This window comes from Scylla paramamosain, chromosome 35, assembly GCF_035594125.1.
Source record: "Scylla paramamosain isolate STU-SP2022 chromosome 35, ASM3559412v1, whole genome shotgun sequence".
Taxonomy (NCBI): Eukaryota; Metazoa; Arthropoda; class Malacostraca; order Decapoda; family Portunidae; genus Scylla; species Scylla paramamosain.
In genome coordinates, this window is record NC_087185.1 from 12,015,219 (window position 1) to 12,039,163 (window position 23,945).

The following is a 23,945-nucleotide window of genomic DNA, read 5'->3' on the forward strand; positions in this document are numbered from 1 at the left end:
AAAAATAAGGTTCTGTCCAATAGTATATTACTTTTAAAATAAATAGAAGACTACTTTAAAGGCAATCTATAATGTGTTTAAAAGACCAGCCTTCTCCACAAACATGACCTCATGTCCCGAGGAGAGAGCCCTCTCTCTCGTCAAGTATCAACGACATCAGGAAAGTCCCATCCTCATCGCGACAGCAGAAAAAAATATCGCTCCCGCAGCTCCACCAGACTGGGACACTCCTATAGAAAGTGTCGCATTGTAAGGGGAACTAAACAGTCATCACAGAATTGTTGGGTTTCCCGGGACATGAGTTAACCATGAGTGGGACGTGTGTGACCTGTCCGGAGATAGGCCAGTGATTCTCTTTGAGTTGCGCCCCTGCACACAGACATATGTCCATGGGCGGAAAGCTACAGAAGTTATCTCCCCCATCTTAGTGGTGGCAACCACATCTTCTCCTGCCCTGCCCTGCCAACTGCCAAGAATTGCCACCCTTTTAATGGAGTATAAATCATGAAAGGGAATGGGGGTGGAAGGAGCAACCTGAGTTGCCGCCTCTTTAACCAACCTATCGGCCTTTTCATTACCATGAATTCCCACAGGTACGGGTAACCAACAAAATGTTATGTGATATCCTCTGCGCTGAAGCAGGTGAATCTACTCTAAAACATATATGATTAGGGGAGGAAGAGAGGAAGTAAAATGGTCCAGGGCAGACAAAGCACTACAAAAGTCACTAAAAATAGTAAAACTTGAAACCGGTAGAGTAAAAATTATTTTTAGGGCAAGAATAATGGCAGATAACTCTGCCGTAAAAACAGAGGAAACTCTCGGAAGGCTACCGCCTCGACAGAAGGAAGGGAATATAACACTATATCGAACTCCTGCATCAGACTTTGAGCCATCTGTGTACACAGGGACGAAGCCAGAGTGTGTCGAAGAGTGTTCCAAAAATAAAGCGCGAAAACTGCCAGTACCCGACCCTTGGGAGGCGATGGGGCATATGAAGATGGAGGGTATATCAAACTCGGTTATGGCAGTCCTCACCCGATATTCAAAAAGGATTAAGAAAACTAGGACGAACATCATATAAGGGAGAAGATGCATCATGAGAAACTGTTGTACAAGTGACAGACTCAGGAAGGCGGTGGATTTGATACCAACACCTCATTGCTAGAGACTGACGGAGCAGATCCAATGGCAGGACACTAGCATCCAGCAGTAAGCTAGGGATTGGGAATGAGCAGAACGCACCAGTTGCCGAGCGAATACCAGCGTGGTGCACCGAATCCAACACATGGAGCCGAGCCTCAGTAGCAGACGAATAGATTTCAAAACCGTACTCTAAATTAGAAAGAATAAGACTTCCAAATAAAGTTATAGAGGTCGAGTAAAATGGTAAGAGTTTCATCGGACATGTGGCGCAAAAAAAGGAATATGAGATGTCATCGGGACCCGGAGATGAATCATGGCTCCGGGACAAAGCCATGCATAGCTCAGACCGAGAAAATGTGACATTGTATGACTTTCCACCATGGGAGGCAAAATTAACGCCAGCAGATTCCAAATGTTGATGATGAAGTGTTATAGGTGTTGTTGGATCTTTTCTAGAGACACAAAGTGCTCAGCAAATAGGTCGGCAACTGTCTTTGGGTTTGCCACCATGCCCTCATCATGGGATAAAACAAGTGAGGGAGAAGCAGAGTACTTCCCAGATATTTTGCGGACTCTGTTGAAGACCGTGGTGAGTGATGTGCGAGCTGTGATGGAAGAAACATGACTCTTATAAGACTCCTGCTGACCCATCTTTAAGGTGTGGCGAGCACGGGCACTAGCTCTTCGAAAAGCCTTAAAACAATGGACGTCCCCACGCCGATGCCGTCGAAGGCGAGAAAAGGCGGCAGGCTTTTATTGAACAGCAGCTGTACAATCTGCATTCCACCATGGAACAGGACGTTCAGGAAACCGGCCAGAGGTCTTAGGGATGGACGGAATAGCACCGGAATGCAAGACATCAGTAAAGTATGTTGCAGCCTCATCACAGTTTCCTATCTCGTCCACTGAGCGGGCAGGAGTGGTGAGATCTTTGAATAGGTGCCGATCAACTTTATCTAGCCGCCATCGGGGAGGACATGACTGTGGTGCAGAATCAGTTGACTCCAATAAAATTGGGAAGTGATCGCTCCCATGTAGATATGGTAAAACTTTCCAGTTAAAATAAAAAAAATCATTGGAAGTACACACACACACACACACACACACACACACACAAAGAGAGAGAGAGAGAGAGAGAGAGAGAGAGAGAGAGAGAGAGAGAGAGAGAGAGAGAGAGAGAGAGAGAGAGAGAGAGAGAGAGCTATTGTTGTAAAAGTACCGGTTTGACTGTGGAAATGGTTCATGTCTCCAGAGTTTGAAATCTCCAATCCTGAATCCTTGATAAAGGCAGGAATTAAAAGACCACGAGGGTTGACAGCGTCATCATCCCACAAAGGATGGTGACCACTGAAGTCTCCCAATAAAATAAGAGAAGGAAAATCATTTAAAAGATTATCAAGTTAATTTATCTCTATAGCAACACTGGAAGGCAGATACAGACTGCACAATGAATAAAAACGGTTTATAAATACCTTAAGAGCAACAACATGCAGCGGCGAGTGAATCTGCAGGTGGATAAAAGGAATATCATTGCGAATAAAGATGACAGTGCCACCGTGGTGGCCCTGACCAGGAAATGGAGTGGAGAAGAAAGCATGATACCCAGGAGGATCAAAGTAAGCTGATTCTCCGAGCATTGTCACTTGCAAACAAATGCAAACAGGAGAAAATTTAAAGATCAACACCCGGAATTCTTCCCAGGAGGCACGCAAACCGCGACAATTCCACTGCAGGATCTTGAATTTTACTATATTGAGGGGGTTTTCTGGGAAGCCACAGTTAGAAGCTTCCCTTTGTCAACCTGACTAGTTACCTTACTCGACCGGCGAAACTTATCTGATCCTACGTTACTTGCAGGCGTAGTAAACTAAAATTTTGTAACTGGTGTGGGGATAGCTACCTGCACGCGAGTCTCCAAAACTCCTCAAGAGAACAGAGGAGGAGGACCCCTCGACAAAGGTGTATCGGTATCGCTCTTGGAGGAAGTCTTATTTGGATGATGGGAAGAGAAACCCTCTATATCTATATCAGAATTGGATGAATTATTAGATTGATTACGTCTGGCTCAGGGACATCTGACGCTCCCACAGGGGTTTTCCCAAGGGGACGCCCATTGAGTCAAGAGAGTCAGCAGACCTCCGGGAACCTTTCTGGTAGGACATAGGAGGAAACATGGGAAATTTGTTAATATGTTGCTGTGGCGGTTTAAAAGTCTTGGAAGTCGTTCGTGGTTGGAAATTCATGGGAGCGTGGACTTCAACAATATGTACTTTTGTACGAGGATTATGTGATGTAGCTGGTGAAGATGCAATGGAAGACTTTGCTCAAGATGTAGTGGAGGGCTTGGCTGAAGAAGCAGAGGAGGTGACACTTTCCAAAACAGAAAACCTGTTGCAGACAGTAACTGAAGCAGCGACATTCTCACAGGGAAGAAACAATTGGTGGTTGAGAAAGGTGGGAAGGTGTTACATCCTTTTTTACCTGTAGTACAGGTAGAAGAACTAGAGTGGAGAGAGGAGACGTATGTATTTACCCCACCATCTTTCTGTCTAAAATGAAGTTCCCGTCTGGCACTATCAAGACTAATGAATTGAGAATTAGCCAGCTGAAGTATGTCCTGCTCAAAGCGCTTCCTTTTGCATTGTCGAGAGCGTAGTGGATAAGCTTCCCTACAGAAGAAACAATAAGGGTCTGATTCGCATTCAGGAGTAGGGTGGGAGTTAAGGGCAAAGTAGTGACCACACCGGGGAAGATTTGTACAGTTGTTCCTCCCGTGACAGAACTCGTAACACCGGTAACATTGCAATGGATGATCGATGAAAGGCTTTACTGGGAGAGAGAGACAGAGAGAGAGAGAGAGAGAGAGAGAGAGAGAGAGAGAGAGAGAGAGAGAGAGAGAGAGAGAGAGAGAGAGAGAGAGAGGACCGATCTTAACACGGTCAGGGAGAAAAAAAAAAACAATGTGAGCATTATCATATTACCATTGCCTTTAATCTTGGGCACTCGTTGAATATTATCTGGATATAATTGAAGGATGTCATCTTGAGAGAGTTCGTCCTGGTTGTAAATACGTCCTTTACAATAACTGAATGTTCGGTGTGGCTTGAGATTCAAAGACTCCATCAGAAGGGCATAGTAAATGGCGGAGCATCATCGCCTGTGTTAAATCTTTAGCTCGTATCAAGACACCTTTGCCATATTTTTTTATGTTATTTGTAGGGAGTACTCCATTCTCCCTTTCTAGATATTTGGCAGCTTGAATAAAGTTTCCTCGACCTTCCCTATAATATGCTACAAACCAGTAAGATGTAGGTAGGTGGCGAACTTTAGGAGCTCGTTCTTCAGCATCATCAAAGACATTAGGACAATAATCATTCTCGCTGTCAGCTACATTGCTTGATCGAATGACTTCAGTTAATTTGTTCTCTTCAAGACGCAGATAATTTATTGCTTGAAGAGCAGTTTTGGCAGCAACGTCTGATGTAATCATATTTGAGACGGATGCGTACAACTGTTCCGAAAAGCTTGAGAACTGAGTGAATAGCACGTTATGACATGGAGGCATAGACATTAATGACCATGAGAGTGTTAAAAGACAGAGGACTCAACAGCTGACCCAAGGCATCTTTCACCTCGGGAAACAACAGCAGGGGGGGGAATACGAGTTCCCGCCTTCACAACAATATCACGACAAGAGGATGACGTCTCGAGGGACTGGTCGACCGCTCCTCGAGGACCAGGGGAGTTTTTATGTTTACCCACATGGACACTATAAGAATAAATTGGCTCCAGGGACCAAGGGAGACCGCCTACGCCCTACTGGGATAACGAAGGGAGCGAGCGCTAGCCGCCGCGAACGGGATACCTCGTCCCCATAGAGGCCACTCGTTTTAAAAAGTGGACCCTCATGACTTGAAAGTTTGTCCACGACGGACCTAAGACTTCCCCTCACAACGCATCCCAGCCCACACACTCAACCATCCAACACAGGACGTCCTCAAAAGGTGGCCCCTCTGGTGAGCGGCACCGTTGACCCGTAATGGCAGCCTAACTCTGGGATCCATTTAGTCTGCTCCCTCACTGGCGATCTTGTTAGCATGTGTAGCCCTCTCCCCCTAAGTAGGGCGGAGCAGGGGCCGAAGCACCCCTCTAGCATCGCTCGCCAGATCATAGGGAAACGCAAGCCACCTCCCCACCCCCCACCACGACAGCGACGCGACAGGCGACGACTAAGCGACAAGCGACAAAGTTGTAATAAACGGGTCTAGATCCGAGTGGGATCATGTAATTAGTGGGATGCCACAGGGATCAGTATTAGGGTCATTGTTGTTTTTAATATATATCAATGACTTGGAATCAGTAGTGATGTTAGTAAATTTGCGAATGACACAAAGATATAGATTAATTAGGTCAGAATCGGATGCCATCGCCTTGCAGGTAGATTTAGATAGGATGAATGAATGGGCGGACAGATGGCAAATGCAATTTAATATCAACAAATGCAAAAGTACTTACCGTAGGTACAGGAAACCAACACAGAAGGTACACAATAAACAACGAAACTCTGGTAGGTTCAGGGCTCGAAAAAGATTTAGGAGCTAAAGTTAGCTCTGAACTCCGTCTGGGGAAGCAATGCACAGAGGCCATAAACAGGGCAAATAGGGTATTAGGATTCAATTTTAGGGATGTTAAAAGTAGAAGGCCTGAATTAATATTTAAGTTATATTTGGCGCTGGTTAGACCTCATTTAGACTACGCTGTGCAGTTCTGGTCCCCACATTACAGGAAAGATATAGGTCTATTAGAATCAGTACAGTGGAGAATGACTAAAAGGATACAGGGGATGAGGAGTATTCCTTACGAGGCGAGATTGAAGCTGTTAAATTTACATTCTTTAGAGAGACGTCGGTTAAGAGAGGACCTGATAAAAGTCTTTAAGTGGTATAAGGGTTATTATAGCAAGGGGAATATAATCAAGATTCTTATGATCAGCAACCAGGATAGAACAAAAAATAATGGGTTTAAACTTGAAAAATTTAGGTTTAAGAAAGAAATAGGAAGAAATTGAGTCTCAAATAGAGTGGTAGATGAGTAAAACGGACTCAGTAATTATGTTGTTAGTGCTAAGACATTAGGGATCTTTAAGAGAAGATCAGACGGGTTTATGGATGAGGATGAGAGATGGAAACAAGTAGGTATATATCATACAGGGACTGCTACGTGTAAGCATGGTGGCTTCTTGCAGCTTCCCTTATAACAGTGAATCGCAGGCTTCCGAATCATTGTAAGAGCAATGGATGGACGTTCATCGAAAACTGGGACTTCTTCTATGGTAGGGACACCTTGTACGCCCGGGATGGAGTGCATTTATCACGCCAGGGTGTTCGTGTTTTGACCGGAACACTCGAACGGGAGGTAACTGCACTCCAGCGATTTTTTCGTTGGTCAGGAGGGAAGAAGGGGTTGTGAGGTCAAAACGAAGAACAAATTAGTTAAATCTAGAAAGGTAACCTGCTCAGCGAAGGTGAAAAATAGCTTAAGTGTTTACTTCCCCTTTTTTTTTTTTCTTTTTATGTAGGAAGGACACTGGCCAAGGGCAAGAAAAATCTGATAAAAAAAAAAAATGCCCACTGAAATGCCAGTCCCATAAAAGGGTCAAAGCAGTGGTCAAAAATTGATGAATAAGTGTCTTGAAACCTCCCTCTTGAAGGAATTCAAGTCATAGGAAGGTGGAAATACAGAAGCAGGCAGGGAGTTCCAGAGTTTACCAGAGAAAGAGATGAATGATTGAGAATACTGGTTAACTCTTGCGTTAGAGAGGTGGACAGAATAGGGGTGACAGAAATAAGAAAGTCTTGTGCAGCGAGGCCACGGAAGGAGGGGAGGCATGCAGTTAGCAAGATCAGAAGAGCAGTTAGCATGAAAATAGCAGTAGAAGACAGCTAGATATGCAACATTGCGGCGGTGAGAGAGAGGCTGAAGACAATCAGTTAGAGGAAAGGAGTTGATGAGACGAAAAGCTTTTGATTCCACTCTGTCTAGAAGAGCAGTATGAGTGGAATCCCCCCCAGACATGTGAAGCATACTCCATACATGGACGGATAAGGCCCTTGTACAGAGTTAGCAGCTGGGGGAGTGAGAAAAACTGGCGGAGACGTCTCAGAACACCTAACTTCATAGAAGCTGTTTTAGCTAGAGATGAGATGTGAAGTTTCCAGTTCAGATTATAAGTAAAGGACAGACCGAGGATGTTCAGTGTAGAAGAGAGGGACAGTTGAGTGTCATTGAAGAAGAGGGGATAGTTGTCTGGAAGGTTGTGTCGAGTTGATAGATGGAGGAATTGAGTTTTGAGGCATTGAACAATACCAAGTTTGCTCTGCCCCAATTAGAAATTTTAGAAAGATCAGAAGGCAGGCGTTCTGTGGCTTCCCTGCGTGATATGTTTACCTCCTGAAGGGTTGGACGTCTATGAAAAGACGTGGAAAAGTGCAGGATGGTATCATCAGCGTAGGAGTGGATAGGACAAGAAGTTTGGTTTAGAAGATCATTAATGAATAATAAGAAGAGAGTGGCGACAGGACAGAACCCTGAGGAACACCACTGTTAATAGATTTACGAGAAGAACAGTGACCGTCTACCACAGCAGCAATAGAACGGTCAGAAAGGAAACTTGAGATGAAGTTACAGAGAGAAGGATAGAAACCATAGGAGGGTAGTTTGGAAATCAAAGCTTTGTGCCAGACTCTATCAAAAGCTTTTGATATGTCCAAGACAACAGCAAAAGTTTCACCAAAATCTCTAAAAGAGGATGACCAAGACTCAGTAAGGAATGCCAGAAGATCACCAGTAAAGCGGCCTTGACGGAACCCATACTGGCGATCAGATAGAAGGTTGTGAAGTGATAGATGTTTAAGAATCTTCCTGTTGAGGATAGATTCAAAAACTTTAGATAGGCAGGAAATTAAAGCAATAGGACGGTAGTTTGAGGGATTAGAACGGTCACCCTTTTTAGGAACAGGTTGAATGTTGGCAAACTTCCAGCAAGAAGGAAGGATAGATCCTGACAGACAGAGCTGAAAGAGTTTGACTAGGCAAGATGCAAGCACGGAGGCACAGTTTCGGAGAACAATAGGAGGGACCCCATCATAGAAGTATTTTGAAGTATTTTGAATAAAATAGACTTGCTTTGAGGAACAGTGTGTGTAGAGAACTTTGATATCACTGCTTTAACAGAAACTTGGTTAGATATGTCAGGAAAAGTATTTAATGGAAAAGTATTTAATCCATAGGTTAAAATAGATGGTTATACACTATTCTATAAAGACAGGGAAAACAGGAGAGGAGGAGGCCTCGCGTTATATGATAGTGACACATTACAGTGTTGTATTAACAATAGAATCAAAACAGATAGCAAAACAGAGTCGATATGGGTAGATATTAAGGAAGGATCACAGTCAGTACTGCTGGGAGTAGTGTACAGGCCACCGAACAGTACAAAGGAAATTAACACCTCACTTTAGGAGTTATAATCAGCTCTTAACTCCGTCTAGGTAAACAATGCATAGAGACCAGAAACAGGGCAAATAAGGTATTAGGATTCATATTTAGGGATGTTGAAAGTAAAAGGCCCGAAGTAATGTTAAAGTTATATTTAGCGCTGGTCAGACCTCATCTAGATTACGCTGTGCAGTTCTGGTCCCCACATTACAGCAAAGATATAGGTCTATTAGAATCAGTACAGAGGAGAATGACTAAAAGGATACAGGGGGATGAGGAGTATTCCTTACGAGGCGAGACTGAAGCTGTTAAATTTACATTCTTTAGAGAGACGTAGATTAAGAAGGGACGTGATAGAAGTCTTTAAGTGGTATAAGGGTTTTAATAAGAGTGATGTAAGCAGAATTCTTAGGATCAGCAATCAGGATAGAACAATTTAGGTTTCGGAAAGAGATAAGAAGAAATTGGTTCTCAAATAGAGTGGTAAATGAATGGAATGGTCTCAGTAATCATGTTGTTTGTGCTAGAACATTAGGAAGCTTTAAGAAAAGATTAGACGGGTTTATGGATGAGGATGATATGTGGAAATAGGTAGGTATATTTCATACAGGGACTGCCATGTGTAATCCTGGTTGCTTTTTGCAGCTTCCCTTATTTTTTATGTTCTTAACTTCAGTAATTCGGGTTTGAGAGGGTTGTCAAGTTTTAGATGGAACCAAATAGGTCATTAACAGCTGGATTATGGTTAACAAGTTAAAGGAAAATACTGTGGTCATTCTGAGACATACTACTCTTTGGATATATTAAATGAAGGCACAATTTTATGTTATTTAGATAATGAAAGGAAGGATTTTCACATCTAACCATGACACATGAACCACATCCCTGTATTAACTCACTCCTGAATGAGTAGCATAGGCCAGAAGAAACAAGCAAGATACTTGGAATAATACATACATAGTGCTTGATGTTAGTCTCCATCTCTTTTTTTCCCAGAAATACTCCCTGTGCGGAGTTCCAGAGTTTCGTTGGTGGCATTCTTTTTCATATTTCTCCTTAGACTTTACTGGACTGAAAGAATTTTAGAAATCTATAAACAAGAATAACTTGAAAATTTATGACATATTCAAGTAGTGTGCTACCCGCAACATTGATGTAATATGAACACAAAAAAATCCCAACCAGCCATACCTTGGAGTTACATGAAATGAGCCTGGTAATTTTTTACTCTTTCACTCTCTATTCTGGACGAAACTATATATTTGTTTCTGATAGTTTTCAGCCCGTTTTTGAATGAATCTGCTTGTTTTTCACGCACTTTTTTTTCTAATCCCGTGACCACCCATCCCCTCAGAAAGTAATGATTTGCAATATAAATGAAAAGTAGATTAGTGCAAAACAGACCGAAATGTAACAGGAAAGAAAAAATAGTTTGGTTCTCACAGTTGAGTGTTACAGCTATGGCATTTCCTGGCAATGTCACCCCATCCCCCCATAAGAAGACTGGCTGTCACTCATTCGTGTCTGCCAGCTGCCTGCCAAGCACCACCACCTAAACTAACTTATATAACCTAACTTAGCTTAACCTAATCAAACTAACCTAACCTAACCTAACCAAGCTAACCTAACCTAACAAACCAAGCTTATCTAACTTAATTAAACCTCACCAATCTAATATAATCAAACTTAACCTAACCAAACTAACCTAACATAATTTAATCAAACTAACTTTGCTTCCCCCCAATAAACAGATAAGTCTTTAGAAATTACTGGATCAGAATTATTAATAATTTGTAGTGGATTTATATGGGGTTCAAATTACTGAGAATGAGAAGGTCTATTTCATGTGAAGGGTAAAAAAAAAAAAGTCATATTTTGCCTAAAACAACCTGGATTTGTCAGATAGTGCACTCTGAGCAACGTACAATTTTTTTTTTTTTTTTTTTTAGCTGTGCCTGATGGAGGTGAGGATCAGGTGGTGTTGGCTGCTGTGGCACTCTCATAGGTAAATTGTTTTTGCCACATCCTACAGGTATAATTCTAATTGTAACGCAAAGTTTGGATAACGGTGATGAATATGATCTCTTTTTTTTTTTTTTTCTTTTACCAGTGATAGATTTATTTGTTCATTTATTGCGTTTATTTTCTTGTAGTACGTAATTAACCCAGAAAGCCAGTGGCATTGCCTGACCAGAAACATTAAGATTTTCAACACAAAATTACTCAATGACTCAAAATATTGTCCTACCAAAAGATTTTGGCCAGCTTTCAAGATCCATGTTCCTCGTAACACTTGTGAGGTCAGGTGAAGCTTTTCGTCTCATCAACTCCTCTCCTCTAACTGACTGTCTTCAGCCTCTTTCTCACCGCCGCAATGTTGCATCTCTAGCTGTCTTCTACCGCTATTTTCATGCTAACTGCTCTTCTGATCTTGCTAACTACATGCCTCCCCTCCTCCCGCGGCCTCGCTGCACAAGACTTTCTTCTTTCTCTCATCCCTATTCTGTCCACCTCTCTAACGGAAGAGTTAACCAGTATTCTCAATCATTCGTCCCTTTCTCTGGTAAACTCTGGAACTCCCTGCCTGCTTCTGTATTTCCACCTTCCTATGATTTGAATTCCTTCAAGAGGGAGGTTTCAAGACACTTATTCATCAATTTTTGACTACTGCTTTGACTCTTTTATAGGATTGGCATTTCAGTGGGCATTTTTTTTTATTGGATTTTTGTTGTCCTCGGCCAGTGTCCTCCCTACATAAAAAAAAAGTAGAGCCTGGAATGTTAACCAATTTCTTGTAGGATGCACGAATTGAAATTTGCAAGCTAACTGGTTGGCAGCGTTGAGTTTGTTATTCTTACCTTGTTTTCCTCTGGGTTTATAGCACACTTTCCAGCCAGTTTTTATGTATTCGTTTCTCCCATTGTTTAGTGGACTAGCTAGCCCGTGTGCGGTTTCCTCTGCACTAACGCAACCAAGTAGGAATCAGGTATGAGGCATTTTTCAACTTGCCACATCAGACTCATCGAATGTAGTTACTTACCTGAAATATGAATCCATCTCAGCCAAAAAGATGCTTGGATATGAAGAAATAAAATAAACAAACCAAAAAGTCTTGAAACTTGGTAAAGAGTGTTAGGAAAGCGAAATTCTATGGAGTAACAGTGATTTCTCCCAGACCGAACGCATGTCTGAGGGGATGAGATTTAAATTAGAAATGAGGAGAATGGAGTTGAAGGCTAAGAGGGAGAGAATTGAATTGGCTTGAACTAGAAGCTGAGAAAAGGAGATTAAAAAACTGAGGAGACTAGAGAAACAAGAAGGCTTGAGGCTGAGGAGAATGCAAGGTTGCTTGCAGCTGAAGAGAAGGCCAGATAACTTGAGCAAGAGAAAGAGCTGAGGCTTCTTGAAGCAGAAAAGGAAAAGGAGAAGGCGAGGATGTATGGAAAAAAAAAGAGAAAGAGAAAAGGAAGAAGCTGAGAAGAATAGGATGTTTGAGCTGAAGAATACTAGGGTTGAAGTTAATTAACCTCATGGCTTCAGAAGAGGAGTAAAGGAAGATAATGTAGAAGGCCAGATGGTGAGGAATTTTAAATTAATACCAAAGTTTGATGAGAAGGTAACCGAATGGTTCAGGCGATTTGAGAAGAAGGCCTCCGAATTTGATTGGCCTCAGGAGAGATGGGTTGGCCTTGTGGCCAATATGATGAAGGGCAAGGCCTTGGAAGGATGTCAGTAAAGGATTTAGAGGATTACGAAGAGTTTTAGGCTGACATCCTGAGAGCTTATGAGCTGCGGCCAGAGGGATATAGCCTGCAGTTTCGAGGAGGAAAGAAAAGGCCCAGTGACTCCTACCTTGTATGTGTTCGCTACCTGGAGGAGTTAGAAAAGTGGATTGCTAGCAAGGAGGCCACCTCATACCGTGAGTTACAAAAAAATCATGGTAATGAAGCAGTTTATTAATGTGGCCGAGGAGTTATTACCGCTGCACCGTGAGAAGAGGTTCAAAAGTTTAAAGGAGGCAGCCACGTTGGCAGATGACCACGTATTGGCCCACCGGCCTGTGCCACGTTGGAGTGATGGTACGTCTGGAGGGTCCTGTGAAGTGTCTGGTGGTGGTGTGGCCGCCACCAGTTTGTCTGGGAGTCTACGTTATAGTAGTGGGTCCGGTATTAAGTCTGGGTGAGCTAGCCCTATTGGAAATAAGTCTCCACCCAGCCCTCAACGGAAACAGACGGGGAGCATGCAATACAGTATTGCCAGGTATAGCGTGCAGTCCACGTGTTGTTATTGTAGAAATACGGGACACTTCAAATTAATTATCTAAAATTAATAGTAGTCAGTGCTTTCAAGACGCCCCAGAACCCAGTGGCCTTGATCGTGCCCCAGGGCCGGGACCAGGAGGGTGTCAGGGCTGTGTTTGGTCGCGAGGATGGAAAGGCCGCCGTGGGAGCTCCCTAATCTGTTATTACCTTACCGTCCCTTGTGAAGTCTAAATTAGATTGGTGCCGCTCTTTCTTGTGTCGGAGCTCTGTTGAGATTGGTGGGGTTACGTATCCTGTCACTGTTTTTAGGGACACAGCTGCACAGCAGTCGCTGTGCAGGAATGTGACTGGGAGGCGAGTTGCTTCCGATCAGCCTGCTTGGTGCCGGGGGATTGGCGCCGAGGAGGGCTTCGCTACGGCAGAGATTAGGCCGTCATGCCCGCTAGTGACCGCGGTGGCGCGGGTGGCACTAGCGGAGGACCTGCCAATGTCGGGGGTCAATTTCCTTTGGGAAATAACCTGGCAAGTGGAAAAGTCTGGGGACAGTCCCCATCCGCGGACGCCGACCTGGATGTGGAGGCTGCTGATGTTTGTGACTCATTTATTCCTGTTGTTACTTGACCTAAGGCGAGGCGAGCACCCTGGCGTCGGATGGCCGTGGGATCTGTAATTCCAGGGATCGACTTCAATAAAACAGGGCCACCACAAAACGAGTGCAGTGTTTGTATTGAGGCCGTTGGGGGGGGGAGAGGGGCAGAGTGCCCAGAGGCATGTCCTGCTGCTGGCCAGGGTTTCGATGAGTCAGAGTCGGACTCGTCTTTGAGTCAGTGTGCTGGGGCTGACTGCAGAATCACAGAGCCACCGCAAGAAGCACCTGGCTTTGTAGAGTGTTGCCAAGGGTGAGGCCGGAATGCTGAATTTGGGTTGCTCGTTTGATGGCTTGTCTCACCCTGTGGAGGCTTTCGGAGGTGGCATTCAGATGGTGTTGTCACCTGGTGTTGAGGCTGTGGGCGCCGGTGCTCGGTCCGTGCCTTAGTCTGTGTCTGGTATGTCAGAGATCGCTACTGAGGGCGGGGAGACTACTGACTGCTTGGGAGACAGGAGTTTCCTTCCCTGCAGGGTGCATCGGAGGCGGGGAGTAGGCTTCTCCCTCCCCTACTGAATGGACCCTGCCAATGGGTGTTTGCCCAAGTGTTGAGCCCCCCGTGCTGGCAGATGCTGCAACAGCTGTCAGCGTAGTTAGGGAGGGTTCTGTGCCTCGTGTATGTGTTGACCCTCTGCTTCCGAAAGCAGGAGTGGATGGCAAGGAAGTTGAGGGACGGGGAGAGTTTGTTGCGAGCAACTACGAATATGTTATGAATAGCGGGCGGAGAGAGGAGGGCAGAGGTTTGTTGCTCCATTTTGATGTGCCATCCGCATTTAAAGAGGCACGGATGATAGAAGCGCGTAGCAGCCTGGTGTGTGGCCGTTTTGGAGTCGGGTTGACTCGGGAACGATTGGCGTGTGGACACGTTTCGTTGGGCATAACCATGCGGGTCAGGCTGGCAAGCCTGATAACCTCTTGTCTGGGGCCTCTCTCCTCCGTGTCATGGCTAGTGTTGTTTCTCTTAGTGTAGAGATGATTAGAAAAGTTTCTCGCCTGATTCTCCCCTCCAGTGTGGGTTACGTTGATGCAGTTGACGGGAGCGCGAGCGAGCATCAGGAGGCAGGGTTGAGTGAAGCTGCCTGTGATGATTTGTTGCTTGCTGATTGGGAGGCATCCTCAGTGTTGTTGGGGGCTGCCTGTTGCCGACGTGCTGTTACTTGTCAGGTGCTGAGCCCGGTGCAGTGTAGTCTATGTTGATGGTCGTCGGTTTCCTCGAAGCGACTAGGTATCGGGGATAATGAGAGAGGCCTGCACGGGAATAGTTCCTGTGACCAGTGGGGCTGGCCTAGGGGCATGTTGACCAGTATCATGTTGGAGCTGGAATTGACGGTGTTGTGATGTGGTCACGTGCGGGAGTTTAGCTGAGTGTGCGAGAATGAGAGTGCTGTGTCCTGAAAAGGAGCAACCGTCAGCTCGTCGCAGAAATACTTGTGTCATCAAGGAATCGACGGGAGGAATGAGGCGTAACAGTGTCGCTGTGTCGGACGATGAGGAGCAGACTTGGTTGTATCACACCCGGGAAGTACTATTTTGTTTTGAGAGCGGCCAGATGGCATCTTTTAGTTTTGCCATGAAAGTGCCATTTTTGTTTTATCAATTTTATGGGTTAGGCAGTAGTAAAAAATTGAAGGATAAGTGTCGTGAAACCTCCTTGAAGGAGTTCAAGTCAAAGGAAGGTGGAAATACAGAATCAGGCAATGAGTTCCAGAGTTTAGCAGAGAAATGGATGAATGATTGATTATCAAAAAAATAAAAAGAAAAAATTGATTATCAAAAGCTTTTAATACGTCTAAAGTAACACCCCAAAAAAGAAATAATAATAATAAGTTTCACCAAAATCTCTAAAAGAGGATGACCAAGATTCAGTAAGGAAAGCCAGAAGATCACGAGTAGAGCATTAGAGAGGTGGACAGAATAAAAGTGAGAGAAAGAAAAAAGTCTTGTACAACGAGACCACGGAAGGACGGGAGGCATGCAGTTAGCAAGATCAGAAGAGTAGTTAGCATGAAAATAGCGGTACAAGATAGCAAAAGATGCAACACTGCAGCGATGAGAAAGAGGGTGAAGACAATCAGGGAGAAGAGTTGATGAGACAAAAAGATTTTGAATACATCCTGTCTAGAAGAGCATTATGAGTGAACCCCCCCCCCAATACGTGTGAAACATTCTCCATACATGGACGGATAAGGCCCCTATACATAGTTAACAGCTGTGGGGATGAGAAAAACTGGCGGAGACATCTCAGAACGCCTGACTTCATAGAAGCTGTTTTAGCTAGAGATGAGATGTAAAATTTCCAATTTAGATTATATAAAGGACAGACTGAGAATGTTCAGTGTAGAAGAGGTGGGCAATTGAGTGTCATGGAAGAAGAAGGGATAGTTGTTTGGAACGTTTTGATAGATGGAATTATTGAGGCAATGAACAATAGTAAGTTCGTTTTACCCAAATCAAAAATTTTAGAGAAATCAGATGTCAGGCGTTCTGTGGCTTCCTTGCATGAACTGTTTACTTCCTGAAGGGCTGGACATCTACGAAAAGACGTGGAAAAGTGCAGGGTGGTATCATCAGCGTAGGAGTGGACAGGACAAGAAGTTTGGTTTAGAAGATCATAGATGAATAATAGAAAGAGAGTGGATGACAGGATAGAACTCTGAGGAACACCACTGTTAACAGATTTAGGAAAAGAACAGTGACCGTCTACTACAACAACAATAGAACTGTCAGAAAGGAAACTTGAGATGAAGTTGCAGAGAGAAGGATAGAAGCTGTAGGAGGGTAGTTTTGGAAATCAAAGCTTTGTGCCAGACTCTATCAAAAGCTTTTAATACGTGTAAGGTAACACCAAAAAAATAATAATAATAATAATAGTAATAATAATAATAAGTTTCACCAAAATCTCTAAAAGAGGATGACCAAGACTCAATAAGAAAAGCCGGAAGATCACGAGTAGAGCGGCCTTAATGGTACCCATACTGGCGATCAGATTGAAGGCTGTGAAGTGATAGATGTTTAAGAATTTTCCTGTTGAGGATAGATTAAAAAAAAAAACTTTACATAGGCAGGAAATTAAAGCAATAGGAAGTTAGTCTGAGGGATTAGAAACAGGCTGAATGTAGGCAAACTTCCAGCAAGAAGTAAAGGTAGATGTTGACAGACAGAGTTGAAAGTTTGACTAAGCAATGAGCAAGCACAGAGGAGCAGTTTCGGAGAACAATAGGTGGGATCTCATCAGCTCCATTAGCCTTCCGAGGGTTTAGGCAAGCGAGGGCATGGAAAACATCAATGCAAAGAATTTTAATAGGTAGCATGAAGAAGTCAGAGGGTGGAGGAGAAGGAGGAACAAGCCCTGAATCGTCCAAGGTAGAGTTTTTAGCAAAGGTCTGAGCTTTGGAAATAGATGTGATAGCAGTGGCGCCATCTGGTTGAAATAAATGAGGGAAAGAAGAAGAAGCAAAGCTATTTTCTATATTTAAATTTTAATGTTTTAGCTATTTGCCAGAAGTCACGAGGGGAGTTGGATCTTGAAAGACTTTGACACATTCTATTGATGAAGGAGTTACTGACTAGTTTGAAAACAGACTTGGTATGGTTCTGGGCAGAAATGTAAAGCGCATCAGATTCTGGTGATGGAAGACTTAAGTACATTTTGTGGGCCACCTTTCTGTCATATATAGCGCGAGAACAGGCTGTTTTAAACCAAGATTTGAAAGGTTTAGGTTGGGAAAGAGTGAGAAATGTACGCCTCCATGAGTGAGAAATGTACGCCTCCATGCCAGACACTACCACCTCTGTTATGCACTCGGCACACGCAGACGGGTCTCTAACACGGAAGCAGTAGTCATTCCAAGGAAAATCAGCAAAATACCTTCTCAGGTCCCCTCAACTAGCAGAGGCAAAACGTCAGAGACACCTCCGCTGAGGAGGGATTGCAGCGATAGGACAAGATACAGATATGAGATTGTGATGAGATTGTGAGCCCAACGGAAAGGATAGGATAACAGCATAAGCAGGCTTAGAGGTTAAGAAAAGGTCAAGAATGTTGGGTGTATCTCCAAGACGGTCTGGAATACGAGTAGGGTGTTGAACAAATTGCTTTAGGTTGTGGAGGATAGCAAAGTTAAAGGCTAGTTTACCAGGTTGGTCAGTGAAGGGAGAGGAAAACCAAAGCTGGTGGGGAACATTTAAGTCTCCAAGAAAGGAGATCTCCGCTAAAGGAAAGGGAGTCAGAATGTGCTTCACTTTGGAAGTTAAGTAGTCACAGAATTTCTTATAGGCAGAGGAGTTAGGTGAGAGGTACACAGCACAGATAAATTTAGTTTTGAGAGTGACTCTGTAGTCGTAGCCAGATGGTGGAAAACTCGGTAGATTCAAGTTGTTGCTCATATAAACGCAACATCCAGCTTTGGATTGAAAATGAGGATAAAGTATGAAGGAACAGAAAATAGGCTACTGTCAGTTGCTTCAGACACCTGTTTTTCAGTGAGGGATATATATATATATATATATATATATATATATATATATATATATATATATATATATATATATATATATATATATATATATATATATATATATATATATATGTGCATTTTTTTTTTTTTTTGTGTGTGTGTTTGTGTTATTATCCCCTAACTTGTTAGGATACCTTAGAGCTACAAAGTTCATTCACTCACCATATTCTGCTACTATGCTCTCATTAATTATTAATTCAGATTACCGAGTAGTTAGGTCATGGGTTTAAAGTGACTATGCCATAAACGCAGCTCAGAAAAAAAAAAAACAATATAATCATTCAAAATACACACTCAGGTAATAATAAGCAATAACTCCACATCTTGACACAAGTCCAAGGTAAATTCAAGTAACTTAGCACCGACAAATCATCATTTTTTTTAATCACTTATTAAATGTACGTTAATGCACTTTATTAAGGAAATTCATGTAAGGTTGCTCAATAAAGCTTAACTTTCATTAAACATGTGAATGCACATATAACACAGTCATATACTGAAAATAATTAAATACCACAAGCAAAATCAAAGACAATAAAATAATTGGTCACTGTAGGCGAAAGACCACAGAAAATATAATTTCACGCAATACAATTCAGTATTAAATCAACACATGAAACACATAAAATATATGAAATACCACAGTATACTGAAAACATTTAAATTCGAGACACATAAGGCACATGGTAAAATTTCTTTAAGTATTACTTACGGGCCAGGGCGAAGCAGGGAACGATTGACAGCTTAATGGTGCAGCAGGAAGCGTTACACCTCAAAAACTACGATGCCAACTATAGGTGTCCAACTGAGATCTGCCACGGATTGCTCTGTACTTTGGCCTTACATTCGCTTCTGACTAAATTGGCGGTGAATTACTTACACCGCTACATACATTGCTATGCTTAAGGTCTAAAATCCAACTAATTAATACACTCATCCCTTTCTTTAGTACTCACGATCACCAGAATGTTCGTTCGTCTACTTTTCGTTACCAAGGGCTGTGCAGGGTGTGGTGAGAAAACTGGCGGTAACGACTCAGAACAGCTACCTTCATAGAAGCTGTCTCAGATAGAAAAGAGTTGTGAATTTTCCAGTTTATATCATAAGTAAAGAAGTAGTAGTAGAGGGGAAAAGTTAAGTATCATTGAAGAAGAGGGGATATTTATCTGAAAGTTGTGTCTAGGTGATAGTTGGAGGAACTAAATTTTAAAGGCATTGAACAATTTGTTCCGCTTCACTCAGAAATTTTAGAGAGATCAGAAGTCAGACGTTCAGTTCAGTGGGGGCAATACTTCGGAGGAATGATGATATCGGGGCAGATGTGAAGAAAAGGTCCAATTAGTAGGGGATACTGGAGCCCAAGAGCGATGTGGTCTGAGAAGAGTGCGTGAATAGAAAAACACTTGAGTGCGACCCCACTAGGCCGGAGGTGATGATGTGGTCGAGCGTGTCTCCACCGGTGTGTGTGGCGTCCCCAGTGGGCAAGTGGGTCAGGCGGCGGCAGGGGCAGTCCACTATGATTTGGGGTGGAGGAGACATCTACTAAGGCGGGGTGCCTGGCATAAGGTCTAAAATCCAACTAGTTAATACACTCATCCCTTTCTTTAGTACTCCTCCTTATAAATCATGCCGTGAGACGCAGCTGCAGGGAGAACAGGGAGATTGATCATTCCTGGAGCGGAGTAGACATTGCAGAGTCGCAGCTTCCTGCTACCCACGGTGATCTCAAAAAGCTGGAACGTCATATTGTCATCAGTAGAGCAGCACAGGAGCTGGTGGGGAATGGAGAAATTAATGTAGCTTACAAAGCCATTCCTGACGTGATGGACAAAGAGACGAAGCCTGGGAGAGGTGGAGCATCTTACATAAAGTTACATAGAAAAACAGCCCATAACAGACCTTGTGGTCCTCACGAGGCGACCTGACCTAGGATTTCCAAGATGATAGTACAAGAAAAGGACAGGAAAGCAGAAGGCTCTCTCCCCACCCACCACTCCCTCCGGCATAAGCCGTACAGGAAAACAGGTCGGAAAGAAATTCCTTACGGGATTAGAGAAGGAAAAACCTGAAGTAAATTTTATAGGAAAGAAAGAAAATAGATGAAATGAGGTGTCCCCATTTCCTGAAGGCAAGGAAGATAATCACTAACAAACAAACGCTGTTAACCAAGATATATCTATCGCTTTACTCTCGTCATACTGGTTCAGAATATCATAGAAGAAATCTAAGAGGTTCGTCAAACAAGAGCGTTTGTTGCAGAAGCCGTGTTGAGTTAAGTGATTAACGAGTTTATCTCTTATTGGTGATTCAACCGTTTTGCATGCTACTGAGGTTAAGCTAATTGGCCGGTAATAACATGGTAAAGATCTACTGCCTTTTTTTTGAAAATCTGAGTTACGTTAGCAAGCTTCCACTCATAAGATATTGTACCGAACATGGCAGTCTACAAAAGCTTCTTAAATGAATATGATGCATGGGTGGTAGCGACCTATGTAAATTTTGAGAGAAACAAGCTTAGCGTACGTAGGTTTTGATGCCACAAGCATACCAAGAGATGACGTGAAGCTGCATGCTGCTAGCGAAGTCTGCCTTTGGGTGTACGGGAGGCTGGTAAGGACGATGGTGCCGAGGTAGTGCTACTGTAAGGCATGCGTAGTGGCGGCTCCTTAGTAAGCTGGTCAGTGAGCCCTTCAAAACTGGCGCCGAGGTTCTCCAGCTTCTCGGAGAAGGTGGCAACAGTCGCGACGAGGGCGTAGTGGGACTCGACGGGTGTAGCGAGCACTTTTAGTGGTGGCGTGCTGGGCAGTGATGCTAGCGATACTCGCCTCAACCGCGTCAAAACGCGCTGCAATGCCGTGCATCGTTCTGCACTAAGTCCAATGGCTCATGGCAAGTCAGTCGTGTTAGAGGCTGAAGGTGGTGCAGCTGTGTCAGGCCGTGGCCGTGGTGGCGGTGGTGCTGATAGAGGCGAAGGATGAAGCGGCGCGTGAATATCAAGTGTGGCGACTGTGAGGGAGTACTTCAAACAGCCATGCCACACGTTAACCCCGGGTTCGTGACAACGGGGGCATTTCCACAACGATGTGCACGCAGTGGGTGGTAAATGGTGCTTTGATCTGCGGTGGTGGGCTGGGAGGGCGTGCGGTGTGGGCAGGTGCGGGAGGCGTGAGTGCCGGCGCATGAACCACACTTATCAGAGGAGGCGGAACAATACCTATATGGCCGATATCCCAATATTTGTAGTACCAAGGCTGCTCATCTCTCATCCTTCTAAACTCGCAGAATGGAAGGCAAGGAAGGAAACTGAAGGTGAATTCTAACGGTGGTAAGTGTGAGAGCCTCCAGGTAGTAACGAGCCGATTGATGGGCGTATCGTATTAGTGAAAGCGACTCACCGTGTATACGCCAGGTAGATCCTTGGCTAGAGACGGGTTTACACCGACAGGGGAGCGGCTAACTATAAGTCGGGAACTTGCCCTTGACTTCCAAATATCAACAACAATGAAATATAATTAAAATCAAGTGAAAAATCCCTAGGATTACAAATCACCACCAACGGTTACAGAGGAAATACACTGGAAAGGAGAAACAAAGCTAACGCTGATCTAAGAAAACTATTAAGACTGCGAAACTTATCAACAAAAATCAAAACCCATCTAGTAAAGGCACTAGTAATACCAGTTCTAGAGTATCCCCCGTTCCCTGCACATCCACTCTCCGCAACACAGATCAGTATTCTACAAAAGGTGAAAAACAAAACACCGCGCCTTACCACAAACCAAAAATACCCATACACTCTTACCGCTTCAGAAATTTATCACTATATAAATACCAAATCTATCAATATCAAACTACACGAACAAGCATCATAAGTATGAACAAAACTATATATTGAAGCTAACAATATTTACAAAAAAAAATGTCCAATCATAAGTTAACATCAAAAAATATCATAAGAATTTCCCCAGCAGTCTACACAAAATCCAAAACTACCCCCTACCAAAATTATACTAAGCTACACAGGGGTAGCTGCAAGTCTGGTCCTGTCTGCCACTCACATGCGTCATGTGTCGACAGGGAACTTGAGAATGATTCAGTTAGTTAATATAGCCACTCCCCCACCTTGCTACTTGCTACGGTCACTGTTCTTCTCCTAAATCTATTATTAACAGTGGTGTTCCTCAGGGTTCTGTCCTGTCAACCACTCTCTTCTTATTATTCATTAATAAGCTTCTAAACCAAACTTCTTGTCCTATCCACTCCTACGCTGATGATACCACCCTGCACTTTTCCACGTCTTTTCATAGAAGTCCAACCCTTCAGGAGGTAAACATTTCACGCAGGGAAGCCACAGAACGCTTGACTTCTGATCTTCCTAAAATTTCTGATTGGGGCAGAGCAAACTTGGTATTGTTCAATGCCTCAAAAACTCAATTCCTCCATCTATCAACTCGACACAACCTTCCAGACAACTATCCCCTCTTTTTCAATGACACTCAACTGTCCCCCTCTTCTACACTGAACATCCTCGGTCTGTCCTTTACTTATAATCTGAACTGGAAACTTCACATCTCATCTCTAGCTAAAACAGCTTCTATGAAGTTAGGTGTTCTGAGACGTCTCTGCCAGTTTTTCTCACCCCCCCCCCCAGCTGCTAACTCTGTACAAGGGCCTTATCCGTCCATGTATAGAGTATACTTCACATGTCTGGGGGGTTTCACTCATACTGCTCTTCTAGACAGGGTGAATCAAAAGCTTTTCGTCTCATCAACTCCTCTCTTCTAACTGACTGTCTTCAGCCTCTCTCTCGCCGCCGCAATGTTGCATCTCTAGCTGTCTTCTACCGCTATTTTCATGCTAACTGCTCTTCTGATCTTACTAACTGCATGCCTCCCCTCCTTCCGCGGCCTCGCTGCACAAGACTTTCTTCTTTCTCTCACCCCTATTCTGTCCACCTCTCTAACGCAAGAGTTAACCAGTATTCTCAATCATTCATCCCTTTCTCTGGTAAACTCTGGAACTCCCTGCCTGTTTCTGTATTTCCACCTTCCTATGACTTGAATTCCTTCAAGAGGGAGGTTTCAAGACAATTATTCATCAATTTTTGTCTACTGCTTTGACCCTTTTATGGGACTGGCATTTCAGTGGGCATTTTTTTTTGTTGGATTTTTGTTGCCCTTGGCCAGTGTCCCTCCTACATAAAAAAAAAAAATAATAATAATAATAATAATAATAACATTAGTAGTAACAGTAATAGTAGCAGCAGCAGCAGCAGCAGCAGCAGTAGCAGCAGTAGCAGTAGTAGTAGTAGTAGTAGTAGTAGTAGTAGTGAAGAAGCACCAGTAGCAGAAGCAGTAGCACCATCAACATCAACACCATCAATAGTAACAGTAATAGTTGTAGCAGCTATTACATTTACAGTCACCGTTGTATAATCTTCATTATCATTATGCCTTACTAAATGTTTAGCGCATCATCCAATTATTAAAAATTATGCTTACGATTCGGTAGATTTGGAAATTGCTATTTTATTTATTTATTTATTTTCTTTTAATATGTGGTAGCATATATTTCACACTATCAGTATAACCGGGTTTTGTAAAATGCACAAAATAGGCAATGCCATGTTTTATGATAATGTTGTAATTACGTACAGTACCGTACAGTATGTCCATTTTTTCTCTTACTATTCTACTATTCATTATCTGCGAAAACCGAATAACTAGGTTACTGTGTCACACTTTTGTAGACTGTGTTTACACTGGTGAGTTTAGTTAGCATATCCATTCATTGATTGTATGTATGTATGATTGTATGGATCCTGAGTAGACCTATCTACGACTCTATGCGAATGTTATTTGTCTTTAATAAATATAA

General features: G+C 43.3%; 1 protein-coding gene across 1 annotated transcript in view; it reads left to right on the top strand.

Annotated features, from left to right (window-relative positions):
* LOC135090456 (glutamate--cysteine ligase catalytic subunit-like) overlaps window positions 1-23,945 on the top strand; it is a 174,610-nt gene that overhangs the window by 45,661 nt on the left and 105,004 nt on the right. The gene's annotated exons all lie outside the window — the stretch shown is intronic.